Raw genomic sequence first — 19,756 nt, 5'->3', positions numbered from 1 at the left:
CCTGAGCTGTTTTGGCCTGTGAAGACTTTTAGCTCTGTGGCCATGTTTGTGCTGTGGTCAGTGAGGCAGAGGCATTAATGACTATAAATCATCTAAATGGAACCACCTTTTGAGTTTTACTCTCCACCCTCTGCAAGCTGTGCTGCATCTAGAAAAGCTTTCTTGCCCCTCATGCCATTCATCCAACAAACATGTAGCAAGAGTCTTCTAAGCCCTGTGCTTAGCCCTGGGGCACCAGGTGTGTGAGAGCTGGTCCCTGCCCATGAGGAGCTGAATCTCATCACTAACACAGACAAGTTGCCAGACAATTAGAATTACAGTAGTTCAAGCACCACGTCACCCATTGACACTCATGCTGAAAGGTGACGGTCCTGATGCTTACACGCCCTGAGTCCTCTGTCCCTGATCGTTCTCTACCCCTCATATTTGGCAGACAGTGCAGGTGAGGAAGGCAAGTGTGGTTTTGGGAAAGAGCAGGGGATGTTTCTAGCTCTGCCACTCATCACCTGGGACATTTACTTTGGGACATTTACTCAACTCTCTGAGCCCCAGTTTTCTTAATTGTAAACTGGAGATAATGATCCTAACATCAGGGGAACACAGGGAATGTAGACACATGAACGTTTCAGTAAAGAACTTTCAGTCAAGTTGGGGAGCTCAGATGATGTGAGATGCATCTGAAACAGCCACACACACATTAACCAAGTGGCTATTGCCTCCCGATGGAACAAAACCAGCCTGGACCCTCCTAGAAAGCTCACACCATTCAGCCTGAAAACTTTCCCAACTTTCATACACTGCTTTAGATATAACTATTCATAAATTTTTCCCAGATTTCCCCCCAAATTACTCCTTATTTGAATCTTTACCTTACGTCAACCCCCGACATGTTAACCTGCGTTTGAAATAATAAGCCATGGTTTAGACTGGTGTTTCCCACCCTCTAGCCATTCCGGCCTCACGTGTATTTTTCCAGAGCTGCATTCCAAGACTGCATTTTCTTTAAATGGACTTAAAAAAATAGCTTAAGTAAATTTATTTTAAAAAGAAACCTAGGGGCCGGCCAGGTGGTGCAGTGGTTAAGTTTGCACGTTCTGCTTCTTGGTGGCCCAGGGTTTGCCGGTTTGGATCCTGGGTGCGGACATTGCACGGCTTGGCAAAAGCCATGCTGTGGTAGGCGTCCCACGTATAAAATAGAGGAAGATGGGCATGGATGTTAGCTCCGGGCCACTCTTCCTCAGTGAAAAGAGGAAAATTGGCAGTAGTTAGCTCAGGGCTAATCTTCCTCAAAAAAAGCAAATAAAAAAATAAAAAGAAACCTAATAACACATGCCATAAATAGAAGGTAATTGTTAAACACAATGCAAGCAAAAACTGAAGACAGCAGGGGAGACTGACAGTCCTAGAGAGGGTGTAAAGACGTTAGCACTGAGTGGAGACTCTCCTCGCAGAGCTCAAGGTGGGAAGAACTGAAAAGCGAGCATCCTTCTCCCTGTGTCTTCTGAGGTTGTTTGTGCGTTGCCTGAAGTAATGTTTGGAAACAAAGGTGGGTGGAAGAGCAGTGGGTCAAGTCTCAGAGGATCTTGGCTGGAATCATTCCTTGGCTCTTCCAGTCCCTGAGGTCTTGATTTCCTCCTTTGATAAATGGGGATAAGACAGCAGCTTTGTCTGTCCCACTGGGTTGTCTTCAGGGACTTGATTTAAAAATGTTTGCTCAAGTGAACTCTCAGAGGCTAAGCCAGGCATTCTAGATAGAGCAGGAACCTATAGGAGGGGGCACATTCTGTAAATTTAGGGGCCCACGTTGACTGTCTCAGTGTTTGCCTAGGAGGGGGAGCTACTGGCATTTGGTAGATGGGGACTAAGGATGCCAGATGTTCTCCAAGTGTGGGATGGTATCAAACAGCAGACAACAAATATTCTCACAGCCTGCAAGGCTCTCATAGTCCTTCCAGACGTGGTGCAGGTCAGTTACCCGCTCGTCATGACCCAAGCCCAGAAACGAGCTTCATTTTATACGTCAGCAAAGCCTTCCTTCCTTCCTTCCTTGGATCCCATTCTCTGCTCTATCTTACAGCCTAGGACAATGACTGGAATTCAATATTTGTTAACTACATGAATAAGTAAATGCCTATTTTCCTGTTAGGTTGTTTATATTTTCTTATTAATTGGTAGAAGTTATATTTATCTATTAGAGCCACATCATCAGGGCCAAATCAGGAGACAAACCATACCAATAATTTAAACAGATAAAATTAAACAGAAAGAATTTTTAATTAGTAAAAGGTGGTTAACTGCCAAAGCAGGTACAAGAAGACACTGGGGGGGGGGTTGGGTTTTCCGGTAAAGGGCCAGGTAGTAAACATTTTAGGTTTTATGGAATAAGAGGCACACTCAAGGATATTATGCAGGTTCTTATTTAACAACACAGAAAACAAATTTCCATAACCTTTGTATTGATAAAATTAAAAATATAATAATATTGAGGACAAGCCTTGGAATAAAGTTCTTTAATGAGAAGAATAAGATCCATTTTGTTGGGATAACATTTTGCTTCGGTGGGGTTCCAATGGAAAAACCATTGTGGACGGAGGGCAGTACGAAAACAGGCAGAGCAAGGGCTGGGACCCGCCTGCAAGCCCAGGTTTGCCCACCCTTGACCTTTGAGGGAGCGTGAACGTGGAAGGAACTGAGACGCTGGGAAGAGGGGCTCCCCTCGTGACTGAGATTCAGACGTCTGCAGAGAGAACGTGGCTGCCACAGGTCACACAGTCCACCTGTGACAAAGTAAGATGTCAGGGGGCACGGACTGCAGCTGGGTCACACATACCAAGACCGGGACTTGAGGCCACGGAAAACTGGCAAACCTGGGAAAAGGAAGGAGTGTCCCTCCCGTTCCCGGTTTACGATGTCCCTCCAGCGCCCTCTACTGGCGGGACTAACATCAAGCCCGCTGGCAAAGGAGGCAAGTCTCCAGGGTCCAGTCTCGCACAACAGAGCAAAGCAGCAGCTTGGAACTAAGAGGCAATAATTTGACAACTGGCACAAGAGATTTTAATATAAAGCGTTGAAAATATTTTTTTCCAGGGGGCTGGCCCCGTGGCCGAGTGGTTGGGTTTGCACGCTCCGCTGCAGGCGGCCCAGTGTTTCGTTGGTTCGAGTCCTGGGCGTGGACACGGCACTGCTCATCAAACCACGCTGAGGTGGCATCCCACATGCCACAACTGGAGGGACCCACAACGAGGAATGTACAGCTATGTACTGGGGGGCTTTGGGGAGAAAAAGGAAAAAAAAATCTTTAAAAAAAAAAGAAAATATTTTTTTCCAAATCTGTTGCTTGCCTTTAAAAAAATTTACTGAAAAGGTAATAGTCTCATAGTACAAAATTGAAAATAGAAAGAAATGTACACTTTGAGAAGTTAGTCTACCTGCCACCTCTGTTCACCACCCAGCCAGTGCTTGTCCCCAGAGGCCACAGTTATCAGTGTATTGAGTATCTTTCTGGAGCTGTTCTATGTATATGTACAATGCTTAACTTTTGTTTTTTTAAAAAAAAATTACAACAAAATACTCTATCACATACAGATTTTAAAAGTTTCTGCAATTACAGCTATTATTTTTTCTTCTTTTATGACCCCCCCGCTAATGTATCTTTTTTAGGAAGGCCATTCATACTCCAAGGTTAAAAACAATTTTTCTATATTTTCCTTCAATACTTTTATATTTTAGTTTTTGCATTTATATCTTAAACCATCTGGGTTTTATATTTGAACAGAGTCTGAGGTGGGGATCTAATTTTATTTTCTTCAAAGTAGTGGCCAGGGAATTGCTTCAACGTCACTTAATCCCGCCTTTCCAACGGATGCAAATCACTTAACTTCCGGGCCCCAAATTCCCAATGTCAGTAAGAACTGCCGAGGATGGCTTCATCCCACAAGTCAGTCTCCCGCGGGCTTTCTTTGGCAGATCGCTTCTTCTCTCTACCTGACCTTCTTCCCTCCTTTGTGGTGACTGGATCTTGGTTGCTCTTCTTGCTGTATTTGGGCTTCTCTGCGCTGCCTGGCTCCGCCTGGGCCCTTCCCCTGTTCTCTTTGTGGGAATCTCCATCAGCGCGGTGCTTTCTCTTCCGCTCAACCTGTGCCTCCCCGCCTGGTCCTCCTCCTCCCTCCTGCCTGGACCTTCTCCTCGGCCTTCCGTCTTGACCTCCTGCCTGATGGACGCGGGTACGGTCCTCTGAGAGGCAGCTGGCGTCTTCTGCGCATTGTACTGCATGGGGGCCAGTGGTCTTTCCTTGCGCAGGTGGACTTGGAAGCCACGGGTTTCTTAAGAAATTGTCATGATTTTTCTGACAGTGGTTTAGAGATTCCAGTATTTGTCTGGAGTGATGAATTTTGGACCGCGGGCGTAACTGGCTTTCCACTGTTCTCAACCTTTGGTAAGAACCCGGGAACCTGTGCGAGCTCCTGAAAAGACTCTGCTCGAGCCTTAAAGGTCTGGGTGCAGGGTGGCCCCGTTCTCTGTACCCAGAGTCTTCTGTCACCTTTCTAAAGTAATGCTCTGGTTGTAATCCTCTGGCTTTCTGCTTTCTAATATAATCCTCAAGTTCATGTTGAAAAGAGTCATAAGCCATAGAGTTCTCCATTATATTGACTATGGATGAATCTCTGCTAGGGAAGATGGAGGAAAAACTTTCCGTAAACATACTATTTTGCTATGAATGGATTTTTTGTCCTTAAAAGATCAGGCTCTCAAGTTTCTAGTAGAAATTATATTATATTCATATACTATAAATACCATGTAGCCATTGATATTGAAAATGTATATTTTGGGCATTGACTGAGAATCATAAATATAATGGACTAAGAAAATGAGTCTTAAAGCACTGTGTAAATTTAAAGATCTAGAAATATATAATAAATGTATAAAATTTATCAGTGGTTGGGTTTGGGGATTTCTTAATTGTACTTTGTGATTTTTTGCTATAAATACTATTTCTTGTGTAATAAAAATAAGAAAATCAAGTCATTTTAAGAGACCAAAAATAGAACATCAAGCAACTAAATTAAACTAAAATCATTCATAACTTCTACAAAAACAGAACTGGGTAGTTCCTGTGCTTACGTGCCAAGAAACAGGGATCATCAAACATTCTTTTTTTTTTTTTTAAAGATTTTATTTTTTCCTTTTTCTCCCCAAAGCCCCCCGGTACATAGTTGTGTATTCTTCGTTGTGGGTTCTTCTAGTTGTGGCATGTGGGACGCTGCCTCAGCGTGGTCTGATGAGCAGTGCCATGTCCGCGCCCAGGATCCGAACCAACAAAACACTGGGCCGCCTGCAGCGGAGCCCGCGAACTTAACCACTCGGCCACGGGGCCAGCCCCAAACATTCTTTTTTTTTAAGACTGGCACCTGAGCGAACATCTGTTGCCAATCTTCTTTTTTTTTCTTCTTCTTCTCCTCCCCATAGCCCCCCAGTACATAGTTGTATATTCTAGTTGTGAGTGCCTCTGGTTGTGGCATGTGGGACACTGCCTCAGCATGGCTTGATGAGTGGTGCCATGTCCGCACCCAGGATCCGAACCAGCGAAATCCTGAGCCGCTGAAGCGGAGTGTGTGAACTTAACCACTCGGCCATAAGGCCAGCCCCAAACATCCTTTCACTTACACACTATGTGTATATATATTTAATCTCATAGCTGGAGTGAAAGAACAGAGGAAGATGTCATTTACTGTGTTCAGATCTGGACCTATTGCTGTTGTACAAGTGAGGAAACTGAGTTACGGAGAGTTTAAATAACTTCCATAAGGTCACACAGCCAGAAAGTGGAAGAGCCAAGACATGAACCCAGGCAGAGTGAGTCCAGAGCCTGCTGCTGAACCCCTCCGGTATTGGCGCCCACCTTACAGGCGCTGTGAGGACTGAAAGAGCGATTGCAAGTGGACGGCACTGGGGACAGGGCAGCCGGCCAGTGACTGCCAGCTATTAATATTCTCATCAGGATGCTGGAATGACGGCCAGCAGCATTTCCTGTGTTACTGGTGGTCTATTCTGAGAACTTGTCTACATTTTACTTCATTGTTTTTGTTTGTCTTTCCACTTAATCAAAACAAATATGTAGTTTCGCTAAAAATTAAAAAAGAAAATCAAATTCCTCGGTTTCACCCTCCAGAGAGGGTGTACATCACCGTATTGCTGCAGGCTTTTATCTAAACTCTGATCCCACAGGTGCGATGTCAGATTGTACATTCTGGTTTGCAACTCAGCTTTTCTTCCCAAACAATGTATTTACACTCATTTTCTATTTTAATGCACAAAGGCTCTCCCTCCTTTTTAAGAGGGCTGCTTAGTGTGGCAGAACACATGTGGACCATAATTTAAAAAAAAATCCATCCCTGAAAATTTAGGTGGCTCCTAGTTTTTAGCTCTGGCCAGTGAAGCAATATTGTTGTACAAAAACCAAGTGCCCTGTGGCTGTGGGGCGTGGCTATAGGGTGCTGGCCAGGAGGCACGGCTGCAGGGTCAAGGTCCTCATCTTTGGGAAGGTCTGGCCTGTCTGATCCTAAAACGTTATTGGTCAGGAGGAAAGCCTCCTCCCGTAAGTGGACATCTAAGAGAGACCGAGTCTGCCAGGAGAGGGGTTCAGCTTTTTGTGGAGGGTTTTAAATCAATTCAAGATTGTGGTGAGGTGAACGGAATTTCAGAGGCCTCAGGTCACTTCCTCCATATGGAAGGATGAGGAAAATTTGATAGAACAGAAGGGTGGTTCAGAGCCCAGGGCGCCCAGCCTGAGAAGGGAAGGGGTCAGAGGGCAGAGCCAGGGCGCCCAGCCTGGAAGGACTCGCCCACAGGTACAGGTGGGGCCGGGTTTCAGCGCCCCCACTCCTGGTCTGAGTGCCTTTGGGCAGGTCACAACTGGGCAGCTGTGGCATTGGAGCCGGGCAGTCACTCACTGGTGTGTTGGCCTGCATGACCGTCTCACTCTCTCAGGGTCTCAGTTTCCTTGTGTGTAGTGCAGCCTGTGGTATGAGGTGCAAACTGGTGTCTGCCCGCCTGTGACACATGTTCACTGAGCATGTACCCTGAGCCGGGGCTGTGCTTGGCATTGGGCGTATATGTGAACCAAACAGACATGTTCTCTGCTCTGGGAAAGCTTACAGTCTTGAGTGATAGCCAGACAATAAACAACCCCCAACCCCAAACATGAGAACAGCCATGACAAGACTTGTAACTTACCAAACACCCCTGGCGTTGACCCACTGCCCTCCCTCCTCGCTGCCACCTCCCTCGTCCAAGCCCCGTCTTCCCTCGCCTGCACTACCCATCAGCCTTTGTCCGCTGTGACCCACCCTTTGCGCCATGCCCTAGGGAGCAGCCAGAGGCATCCTTTTAAAGTCAATCTGATTATGTCTCCTCCAGTGCCCGTGTTTCTTACAGTTCTAAGATAGTCCTCAGTAGGTCCCCCAGGCCATCCACTTCCAGCCCCTACCTATTCCTCAGCCCAAGTGCCCTCCGCAACTGCTGCCCCCCATTTTTCCAGCCTCCCTATAAAATCTAGCTTCCTCAGGCCCTGGGACCTGGGCTCAGGACGTTCCCAGAGTCTCCACCCCCGACCTCTGACCTCATCAACTTCTACCCTTTTTTCATAGTCTGCTAGGTCATCACCTCCCTGCCCACTTCCTCAGCCTCGTCTCATGCCCCTCTTAACTGTTTTCTTAGCTGGACGCCCTATATTAAGACGAACACGGCTACACTAAAGAGTAGAAAGCAAAATTGGCGAAAAAAATGTCCAATTGAAATCAAGTTCTCTAAGGCACTTCCCCCAGACCCAGGAGGTTCCAGGCCTGTCTTCTCCAAGGGAACTTGTGGGAAGTGTGGGGAGCTTCCTCTTCCTGCAGGCCCTCTCTCCATTGAGGCCTGTCCTTCCTTCTGTTGCTCAGACCAGAACCCCAGAGACACCCGCTGCCCCTTTCTCACACACACAGGCAGCGCCAGCAACGTCCTGCCTACTCCACTTTCAAAACGCATCCAGAACTGGGCCACTTCTCTCCACCCAAACTGCTCCTGCGCGGGCCACGCCGCATCTCTGCTGAATCAGGGCCCTCACCTCTGACCTGGTCTCCCAGCTCCTGCTCACTGAGTCTTTTTCCAAACCAGCAGCCAGAATAATCCTTTTAATGTTACGTAATCCTGGCTACAGTCACTCTCCACTCAGCATCCATCAGGTTCCCCTCACTCAGCAGGAAGCCCAATCCCCACCGTGCCTACAAGGTGTAGACACTATCGGCCGTCCCACTGTCCTGAGGTCTTGGGTTTCTCCCCCTGTTCCTCTCTTCTAGCCACACTCGCTCTGAGCCTTTGTACTGCTCTGTCCCTAAGCCTGCAAAGCTCTTTACCCGTGTATCCCCACTGGAAGACTCCTCCTTCCTACACCTTAGTTGGAATGTCACCTTTTCAGAGTTTTGACGGCTCCCCCAACCCTTGAGACACCCTAGGCCCCGTCTCTGCTTTATTTTTCTCCATGGCATTTACCGTCACCTAACACAGTGCTTTGAGATATTGTTAAAATTCTGATTCTGATTCAGTGGGCCTGGGGTGGGCTCTGAGATTTTGCATTTCTACCAACCTCCCAGGTGATGCTCCCGCTGCTGTACCCAGACCACACTTCAAGCAGCAAGAATCTAACACACAACTTCATTTATAAACTTGGCCCATCTTCTATCTTGCCACACTTGAATATAAGTTCCTCACCAAGAAGAGACTCCTTGTTTGCGGCTGTCTAGTCATTGTATCAAATTGTGCTTGACATAAAGCAGATGCTTAGTAAACACTTACTGAATGAATAAATGAGTGAGGAAAGGCCCTGGCCCTTCCTGACACCTCACCTCTGCACGTTCAGGTCCACTAGGAGCCCCGGATCCAAGGAGTCCCACCTGCTTCCGCCTTGCTCCCCCCAAGTCACCTTCTGTTTGCACCTCAGCCATCTGCCCTCCCCACTAGCATCGCAAAGGCCCCAAACATTCGAGCCCAAGAGAAACCTGTTTGGTTCACCTCTTACCTGGAATCACCACCATGCACTAGTTCATGAGAGCAATTTCCACAAACAGATGGAGCCCTCACCCCTCAAACCTACAAGCCTGTGGGGTCATGGAAGTAGAAGTCCTGTGGGCCCATAGAGAGCAGAGTTCACCTGGCTAGGACCTCAGAAGGAAGTGAGGCGCGCTAGCGTTGGGTGGAAGTGTCACTGCAGCTCCAGCAGAAGAATCCCAGCTCCCTGCTGCTCAGACCCCTGGGCCAGGCCCCTGGGAGCAGGAAACTAGGGGAGCAGGAGGCCCACGCCTCTTCCTTTGTCTCAGGCTTTTGCGTTGTGGATCTCATCAGCCCACAGCTCCAGGCTCTTAGGAGAAACAAATCCAATCAGTGTTTAAGGAGATTTAGGAATACTTAAACTTATCACCCTGGAACACAATCCAACGATAGCCTAATCAATATTATTAGATCCTGTTTGAAGAGTTTATTTTGAAAAGAAATCGAATAAAATACACCATTCTTAAATTGTAAAATAGAGGACACGTGTAGAAATGTGCACAGTACAAAAATCTCCAGCACCATGATGTATCACAAAGATAAAGTCTACCGAACCACCATTTGGATCAGGAAATAGAAATACTGCCGGTACCCCATAAGCCTGGCTCTTTTCCCTGTGAATCTTAACTTCCCTGGTGGTCCCTATCAGCTTGATTTTTATGGTAATCTCATCCTTGCTTTTTACAGTTTGTCACTTAAGTATAAATCTCAAAATATGATAGTTTGTTTTGCCTGTTTTTTTGGTTCGAACTTTATATAAATGGAATCATACAGCAAGCACTTCTTCTGTTCAACACACTTCTGAATTCCACCACAGTGTGTTCATTTTCATGGCTGTATGGTATTCCATTCTATGAAAAAAACATATGTAGGTAGATACACAATCACTGATCATTTATCCATTCATGGGCATTGTGAATGTTTCCAGCCCAGGGCCATTTTAAACAACACTGTCGTGGATATTCTTGTGTACATCTCCTGGTATACATAAGCCTGCATTACTACAGACTGTTTGCCCAGGACTGGAATTTCCATGTTACACAGCATTGCGTATTCAGCTTTATCAGCCACAGCTGCACCAAATGTTTTTCAAAAGAGGTTCTACCGATTGAAATCCTCCCCTAGAGGTGTTGGAGTGCTTCGCATTTTTTCCCATACTTGGAATCAGACCTTAAATTCTCTATCTAATTGTAATAATTAAAATCGATAGGCATTTCACTGTTTACAACGATACTGAGCACCTTTCCTAAGAGCTACTGGCCGTTTGGATTTTCACTTTGATAAAGTCCTGGTGGGGATCCCTTGAACATCTTTCTGTTGCGTTGTTTGCGTTTTTCCTTATCTATATTCTGCTGATGAGCACTTTGCTGGTTCAATGTGTATGAGATCGCTCACTCTCTGCATTGCATTTTTCTTCTTTTGGTGGTATCTTTTGATGGACAGATATTCTTAAATTTAATGTTGTCAAACTTAGCAATTAAACTTACAGGGTTAGTGCTTTTTTGTGTCCTTTTTAAGACATATTTTCCTAACCCTCGAGCAAGGTTTCTCCACCTCAGCACTACTGACATTTTGGGTTGGATAACTCTGTTGCAGAGGTCGTCCTGTGCGCCGCAGGATGTTTAGCAGCGGCCTCTACCCACTAGATGCCCACAGCAACACTCTTCCCTCAGTTGTGACAACCAAAAATGCCTCTAGACTGCCGAATGCCCCCTGGGGGAGAATATTGTCTGGATCCAGAAGCACTGCCATAGATCATGAAGACATATTCTCATATGATGTCTTGTGAAAGCTTCATGGACGCACGATTCAATTGGAATTGACTTTTGTGCAAAGTCTGAGGTAGGCATCCTACTTCATTTGTTTTCTCATATAGACTCCACATTTTCTCAACACATTTATTGAAAAGTCTGTCTTCCTCACTGCTCTGAAGTGCTGCCTTTCCTGTTAATCAAATGTCCGTCTGCTCTTGCTTCTGTTTCCGGGTTTTGCATTCTGTTCTATCTTTGCACCAGCACCGCGCTGTCTGAATTACGATGCTTTCATAATAAGTCTTGGTAGCTGCTACAACAAGTCCTCCCCCTCTCTTTTCCATATTCAAGTATTTCTTGATTATTCTTGGCATTTTGTTTTCCATATAAATTTTAAATTTGACTCGTCAATTTCCAAAAACATTTGCAATTTTCCTTGGGATTAACTGAATATATAGATCAGTTTGAGGAGAACTGACATCTTTCCAATATTACATCTTTCAATATATGGACAATGGTTTTTGTCTCCATTTATTTGGGAATTCTTTATTATTTTGTGTTCCCTGAGGACAGACTTTGTCCACTAACTTCTCCTAGTCACAGAAACATGAAAGGCCAGAACTTTTAAGCCCAAGGCCTGATGCCCCATGTGATGCTAGTGAAATTTGTGGGTTTGCTTATTTATTTGTGTCAGGCTTCATTTCAAGTAGCTTTCAGGAAGTTTTCAAAGATAAGGACTTTATTAAAAGAATGTTTATAATATGAAGAAACTTGGGAAAAAGAAAGATAAGGTGGGTCCGATTCTAACACCAACTCTAATGTGTGCTTTTTTCCACAGCACCAAGCAGTTAACTCAATTCTGACACTATCTACCTGGAGATAGCATCAGATCCCACAGGTGAAGGGCTCAGTCCTACAAGACTGCCCCCTCAACTTCAGGTGCCAGTCAAAAGCCCAGGTTATCACCTGTGCTTCTGACTGACCAGCGATACTTCCTTCTAGGGTTCCATTAGTTTGCTAGAGTGGCTCATAGAACTCAGAGAGCCATTTCACTTACAAGACCACCGGTTTACTAGAAAAGGATGTAACTCAGGAACAGTCACATGGAAGAGATGCACAGGGCAAGGTGTGTGGCTAGGGGCTCGGAGCTCCCATGCTTTCTGAGCCCATCACTCTCCCCAGATCTCCTCGTGTTCACCAGCCTGGAAGCTCTCTGAACCCCATCTTTTGGGTTTTCACGGAGGCTTCATTACACAGGCATGATTGATCAAATCATCGACTGTTGGTGACTGAACTCCACCTCCAACCCCTCTCCCCTCCCCAGAGGTCAGGGGCTGGGACTGAAAGTTCCAACCCTCTAATCATGGGGGTGGCTCCACCGGCAGGCAACGGGCCCCTAACCTTAGGGGCTTTCCAAAAGTCATCTCATTAACATAACAAAAGACCCCTTTCTTGCTCTCAATACATGGGAAATTCCAAGGGTTTTAGGAGCTCTGCGCCAGGAATAGGGAGGAAGACCAAATGAATATTTCTTATAAACCACAATATCACTGTGGGAGAAATAAGTTGAGGCAGATGATGGGGGCCCCTGCGCTGCCTGGTCCAGGAGCCGCCCAGCCTTTGCGAGATCCTTGCCTGTGTTCAGCAATGGGCACCACAGGCACCAACTTCACCTTGGAGCAGCTCTGACGCTTAGGCTCTAGCACTATGCAATTTCACACCTTATCACGGGCTCCCTAATGTTGCGCTCTAATTATTTGATATTCTGGTTCAATTAACACGTATAACAAGGTACTGGCACATTTCATCTTCAAATAACCTCCTGAGGCGAGATTGTTTTAATTCCCATTTTAAAGATGAAGAAAATGAAGGCTTTGAAGAGCTTTAGTGACCTCAGTCACCCACAGTAAGTAATCTGAGCATGGCCAACGCCATCTTCTGATTCTGAGGCTAATGCCTGCCCTCTCTCCATTCTCCCACCCCATACTGCGTCGGGGTTTCCCCCTGCTGTTTTATAAACTCTGGGCACTGGAAAGGTATGGAATAAAGAGAAGGCTGGTGCTGGTTACTGACTATGGACAAGCTGAAGAGAAAGCAGGGGTGGGCTCAGGAATCACTTCTTGATGGTCTTTGCCTAGGTGTAGGTGCTGGGTGTAGATGTCAAAAGGGATAGTCTGGTTGCTCTTATGGGGTAAGCCCTGCTTGACCCCCTGAAGAGCTCCTGAAGGCTCTTCCAGCCCTGAAATAAGCCTTGGTGTGGGGCATTTATAAACCAAAGATAGCACTTTTTCCTTTACTTGATGTATTATTTCCTTGTCTCTCTCTTGTCCCCTCAACTGTCCCTGTGTCTACAAATTCGCTCACTTCCCTGAAAGTTCAAATAACCAAGTGAAGGGGGAACAGGTACTGCATACTCCCCATTTCCACATCTCTTTGGAGAGTCCCAGGGTATAAAACTTCCTTGTCCTGGTTTATAACCGGCGAGGTGAGGCTGCTGCACAGCTTCTCTTTTGAAATCAACCACATGGTTAGATTTCCTTAACTGTTCTTTCCTCAACAGATAACTCAAGGTTTCGCCTGTCTTTCTTCAATATTACCATAATGTACCCAAGGGGATGATACAAACACAGGCCCACAAACACCTGTGACATTACCATCAGGTACCCAAGGATGATATAAACCCAGTTGCATAAACAGCAGAAGAAAGATACAAAGGCACCACACCTTTAGCAACTGGCTATGCCCTTGAACCGTTATGTGTAAATAGGTTTCTGCAAATAGAATTTTGTTTTACCTAGAAATATCAAGTGGTTTTATGGAGAAAACCTTTCAATCCAGAAAAGGACTTAACCACTTGTCCCCGAAACCAAGTGTAGCATAACCTTAACATTTCACATGCACTCTCCCCACCTAGGGAGAAGATCACACAGTCCAGTAGACGTGTTCTTCACTCAAAACTCCACTTGTGATTTCAAACAAAAACAGATAAAACAGTAAACCTAAAAACAGATAAACCCTCGCGGCTCTCAAGGTCCTTCCTTTTTTCACTCATCTTTGCTTCACGGCGCGAAACCTCACGCTGGGTCTAAATCTCCCCTTTCTTATGCGGGTATTATATTGAAAACATTACCCACGTTCTCAGACATTTTTGTTCACGTCTTGCTTGATTAGTGACTTTCCGGATCCTTTTTTGCGCCCATCTCCCCCGGGATGCAGCGCCGGCTTATTTGCACGCCCCGCCCACTCCCGGCTCCGGGGGCGTGGCCGCCACGGGCCCCAGCCCAGAACGCCGCGTGTTTAGGCGAAGCTCGAGAGCCAGCCTAAACCGGTGTCAAACACGAGTTTTACCCAGAACTGAAGGGAATTTGGGGTTGGGTGGCGGTCAGAGTGGGGAAGGAGGCTGTTTTGGGCAGCGCGGTCAGAACTCACGTGGAGAAAGTGTGGATGTCGCTAGGACAGATGAGCGCTAGAGAACAAGGCGGCCTCGCGGTCCTCGGTGCGGGGGGCACGATGAGCAGCGCGTGGAAACCCAGGCTGCGGCCAGTGCCGAGGGGCCGCTCGGGAGCCGCGGACGGGATTGTAGCCTCGAGACCCGCGGTCATCCCTCGCTCCGCCCTCAACTGCCGAAGGCCTCGGGCGGGAAGGGAAATGTGGTGGGGAGACCGGGAGGGAGAGAAGCCGGGCAACCGGGAGGAACTCACCGGGGCTGGGTTCGCGCCTCTCCAGATGCCGAGAGGAGATCTCCGTGCGGCGGAGCCTGCTGGTTGGCTCCCCTCTCCCCAGCTGGAAGGGGACCTTCGAGGCCTCTTTTTCTGTCTGGAAACCGCCTGTTGCCCCCTTTCCTATCAGACCCAGACTATAACCTCACTTTTCAAGGCCCTAGAGCTCCGTGCCCACCGTCCTCTGCATATTCTGTCACACACCCTGAGGCCAGTGTCTCCCTCCTTCCCTTCAAAGTCTGTGTAACCCGTTTCCTCAACCTCGGTCCCTCCAGGAATCCCCTAGACCCCCTGGAGTCCAGCCAGGACCTATTTGCCAGAGGCCGCTCCCCCATCACACCTCCTCCTGGTTTCTAACCCAGCTCCCTAAAGGGACGTGTTCAAACCTCAGACCTGGAAGGAGGCAGGGCTGGGCTCCAGCGAAACCCTGGACGAATTACTTAATCTCTGTGAGTCTTCCCTTTCTTCCATGTACCGTGGCGGGAGCAGTGGCGTTTCCCTTTATGGTGGGGGGAGGCTGAGATGTACACTGATGTTCAACGTCTGTCATGAGTCAAAGTCCACTGTTATTAGGGACTCTAGTTCCCAGACAATCCGTGACACATTTGGATATCCATCCTGCCTGTGACGGTTGTCCTTTTCTTTCGTATGTTTCTTGTCCGCAGAGGTCCGTACTTTATGCTCCTGGAGGAACTAGCCGAGTGACTGAGAGCCCCTCTATCCACGGTTTTAGGGAGAGATGGGAGAGGGAAGGGAAGAGCCTAGAGCGCACCTCCCCGGCCCCCCCGCCCCACCCCCCCACCAGTGATTAGCGCTGTGACCTGGGACATGCGCCTTCCTTTCTTGGCCCCTCTGCCCCATCCTTCCAGTTCTTTCACATGCTTCCCTCTGGCATTCTAGATATGAGGACTGCTTACCAAGTACTAAGGCAGTGTGCTCCAGCCTGAGGGCTGCCCCCATCCCAGCCTGCGGAGGTTGGTTGGTTTTACTAGGTTGAATATTTGTGCCGTGCCAAGTACTTCACATATATTCTCTCATTTAATCCTCAAAATAGCCCTCCAAGCGTAATTGTCTTATCTCCATTTTACAAATGAGAAAATTGAAACTCAGATTAAGAAACTCACCTAAAATCACATAGTGTATAAATTAGTTTTGGCTGCATCATAAACTACCCAACAACTTATTATTTAAACCAGCAAACACTTATTTCTCACAATTTTATGAGTGGGCTGGGCTGGCTCAGTGAGGGCTGGATGGCCAAATGCCTTGTATGTGGGGGGAGGGGGAGGAGTTCAATGTCAGCTGGCTGATGGGGATGTAAGTAAACATGAGAGGCTGTCTAGTCACGCCTAATGATCCTTTCCTAGTTATAACGCTTCTAGCATGTAATCGTTATAAATTACTACATGCTTCCTGATTTTATGGCCCTAAACCTGTGCACATACCCCTGCTGAGGTACTCTGATAACTTTGTTCTTAACAATCCTAACAAATTTTCCCAAAGAACAAGAAGGCCTCTGGGAGGAAGGAACATCTGTAGGATATTCATCATCATGGACAGAAGAAAAGAACAATGAGGGACCCTGGAGTCCGTCACTGCCTGAAGGATGACATTTCTAACCCCCCTTCTTACTGCCCATTTTCCCTATGTAACTGCCTCAAGATTCTGCAATTCTTTAAGATGGTTTTTTGAGACATTAGTCTGCCATCTTCCGATGATGCTGGCTAAGCAAAGAAAAGTTTCCTTTCTCGGTCTCTAATTCGTGATTAATTGGCTCAGATCTCAGCGAGCAGAGCGAGCCCATTGCTTAGTAACAGGGACAAGGTCAGGAGTTTCTCATTATTCAGCAGGGCTTGTGCAAGATGGCTGAGTTCCAAAAGGAGCCTGAGTTAGGGAAGCACAGATAGATATTTTCCAAATCTAGCTGGCATCACATTTGCTCTTCTCCCATTGGCCAAAGCAGGTCACATGGCCAAGTGCAGCAGTATGAGAGGGGACACCCAAGGGGTGGAATCTACCGCACATACCTTGTTAAGTGTACATGTGGAATTCTAAAACAAGCTTGTCAAATTTGAAAGTTCAAAACTGCCTTGGAGTTATTGCCCAGGATCTGGGAATCCAGAACACTCCATGCATTGCCTAACTAAGTCAATAACCTTTTGTGCATACACTTGCAACTGTTTTGCAAATGTATATACTATATTAATAAATAACTGTTAATAAACACAAATTATGGTTTTAAATATTTGTTCTGTTTCATTGCTTGTTTTCTTTAGAGACTCCAAGTATATTTGGATCTCTTTTGCTTATCAAAAGATGAGATCTTTACCACTTTCTCACAAATCTTATTATTTTCTTTACTTTGGTTGGATTATCTTCATTATCTCCTTTCTACCCTTTATTTTCCTGTTGTTTCCAAGCTGCCTATACTCTCTTGTATTCCTTTTATTTCTGTAATGATTTTTTGCTTTTACTAATTTTTTCCTGTGTCTGTCAGGGTCACTGTTTAGCAACCATTTCTGGCTCAAATTTGATGCTCAATGAATATTTTTGACTGAAAAATATCATTACTTTTTCTTTACTGCACTACATTTTATTTTCCCTGGAATTAACAATTGTCTTTTTCAGTTGCAGAATTGGCCATTTTATTTCAGAATTCTTCTTTTTCTGCTTTATGTGCTTTTCTCAAAGCTTTCTTATTCTCTTTCGGCCTTGTTTGAAGTGTTAGGTTAGATTTTTCATCTGCTTTGTGTCTGCATTTTCCTGATGTCTTCTTGCCAAAACACTTTATAGTTAACTTTTCTCTTGTAATAGTTTATGCGTGGCAAGATCACATTCTTCTCCTCATTTCCAAAGTTTAAATGAAAGGAGTTAATCTGGACTTCTGGGAAGACATTTCTGTGGAGGGGAATGGCCTAGGGTCCCTCTCCCAGCTTCAGGGCTTGAGCACTCCATTTGTTATCGTGCAGGGCTTAAAGCATGGCAACTTCTCTACCTCTCGGAGCTAAGCCTGGTTCGGAAAAGTTTTTCTGCTCTATTTCTTACAGGCCTACCGGTCTTGCCTGCGAAGGTGCTCTTCTCACCTCAGATGCTCTATGCTGCTGTTGCAGTGCTTTCTGGGCTCTGCTTTACCTGAGGCCTTCCTCTGCTCCCTACTATTTGAACCTTCTCTTCCCTTACCCGCCATGTTATGTCCTTGCTCAATTTGGTTTCTCAGCCTAACAGTTTTCTTTTCAGGGGAGGCTTTGTCTTTCTGGAAGGAAATATTTGCTGGATATTTCTGAAACCCTCAGGGTTTAGATGACCATAAGACCTTTTAATCTCTTGGTGCTTCTGTTGCTGGTTTTGCACCCACCAACTCAGAACCCATGATTACTTCTTCCAGTTTCAAGGTTCTTCTCAGACCTATTTCTTCTGTTTGTTACAGGGATAAAAGATGATTTGGGACAGGGTGGTGGCAATGAAGATGGACAGAACTGGATGGTAGGAGAGAGAATTTGGTGATATAACCAGGAGAAATTACCGATGGGTCTGATGTAGGAGAAGAAGGGTCAAGTGTGATTTCCGCGATCTTTGGCTTGGACAACTGAGTTGGTGTTATTCGCAGAGATGGGGAAGACTGGGGAAGAATGACTAGTGATTAGGGAAGCAAGTACTCTTTTGGGGTTCTAAGTGGAAATATCAGTGAAGGCAGTTGGGTATGAGTCTAGAACTCAGGGGGAAGATCTAGTCTTGAGATAGAAATTTAGAGGTCATCAGCTGTCTTAGTTTGGGCTGCAATAACAAATTACCATAGACTGAGTGGCTGAGCTAGCTTTCTGTCCTCTTCTTATAAGGGCACTAATTCCATTCAGGAGGGTTCTACTCTCATGACCTAATTACCTCCCCAAGGTCCCAACTCCTAGTACCATCACATTGGGTATTATATTTCAACATATGAATTGGGAGAGGGGAACACACATTTAGTCCACAACATCATCATAGGTAAATCTAAAGCCATGGGCCTGAATGAGCTCATTTAGGATGTGTGATTAGATTTAGGATGTCTAGTACTGGTCCCTGATGCAACACACATAATGCATCTGGGGGTGGGTGGAGGAAGAACCGCTAAAGGAGATCATGAGGAGAAGCTTTGGAGGTAGGAAAATCACAATAATGGAAGCTGAGAGAGGAGCGTTTCAAGGACGAGGGACTGACCAACCAGAGGGAAGATGCTGAGAAAAAATATCCATTGGATTTGACAACATGGTGGTCACTGGAAACCTTGACAAGAGCAGCCTCAGAGGAGTGATAGGAACAGAAACTAGATTAGAATAGATGGAGGAGAAAATCAGAGGGGAGAAAGTGTAGACAGCTCCTGTAGACAGTTTAGATGTGAAAGAGAAAGGAGATAGCTGAAAGAGGATGTAGGGGTCAAGGGAGTTTTTGGTTTTTTTTGAAGTGGGGAAACAGAAGCAATGTTAGCATACTCATGGAATAATCCAGTAAAGGAGGAAAGATTCAGTGGTGCAGGAGGGAGTCCTTGAGAAGGTAATGGGTGTAGGATCCAGTGCCTGAGGGGAGGAATTTGTCTTGAATAAGAGCAGGGACATCTTTATTGTAACAGGAGGGAAGACAGAGAACACAGTACCTGAGGGAAGTTAACAGATCTGGTGATAGGACAATCCGTCTGAAGGCTTCTGTTTGCTCACTAGAGTGTGAGGTGAGGTCATGAGCTGAGAGAAAAAGAGGCACCAGGAAGGGAAAGGTTTGAGGAGAGAGTGGAGAATATAAACAGACATCTCTGAGAGTGCGAAACTTCCTGGGGAAACTCCGTGGATTGGAGGTTTATGGTCATTAGTTTAAAATAAAATGAGCCACCTACTCTGACTTCCTTCCTCCTCCCCTTCCTTCCTTTCTTCTTTGCTATCTGGGGCCCAGTGAGGTAGGAGGCTAGGTAGGTGATGACCAGAGAGGGGTCAGGACTGAGGAAGGCAGCAGCCCAGCAAGAGTAGGGAGACTGGTTACACACAAGAGGATTGAGGAGGGGGAAAAATATATGATTTAAAAAATGATTAAAAAGATTTTAGCAAAATAATTTAAAAAATATTATAATAGACATGTAAACACATTGAGGAATGCAAAGAGAGTTTTCTTTTGTTTTTTTCTTTTTAAGATTTTATTTTTTTTCCTTTTTCTCCCCAAAGCCCCCTGGTACATAGT

This window comes from Equus quagga, chromosome 5 (genome assembly GCF_021613505.1).
Source record: "Equus quagga isolate Etosha38 chromosome 5, UCLA_HA_Equagga_1.0, whole genome shotgun sequence".
NCBI classification, from domain to species: Eukaryota; Metazoa; Chordata; class Mammalia; order Perissodactyla; family Equidae; genus Equus; species Equus quagga.
This window is presented reverse-complemented; position numbering follows the sequence as displayed.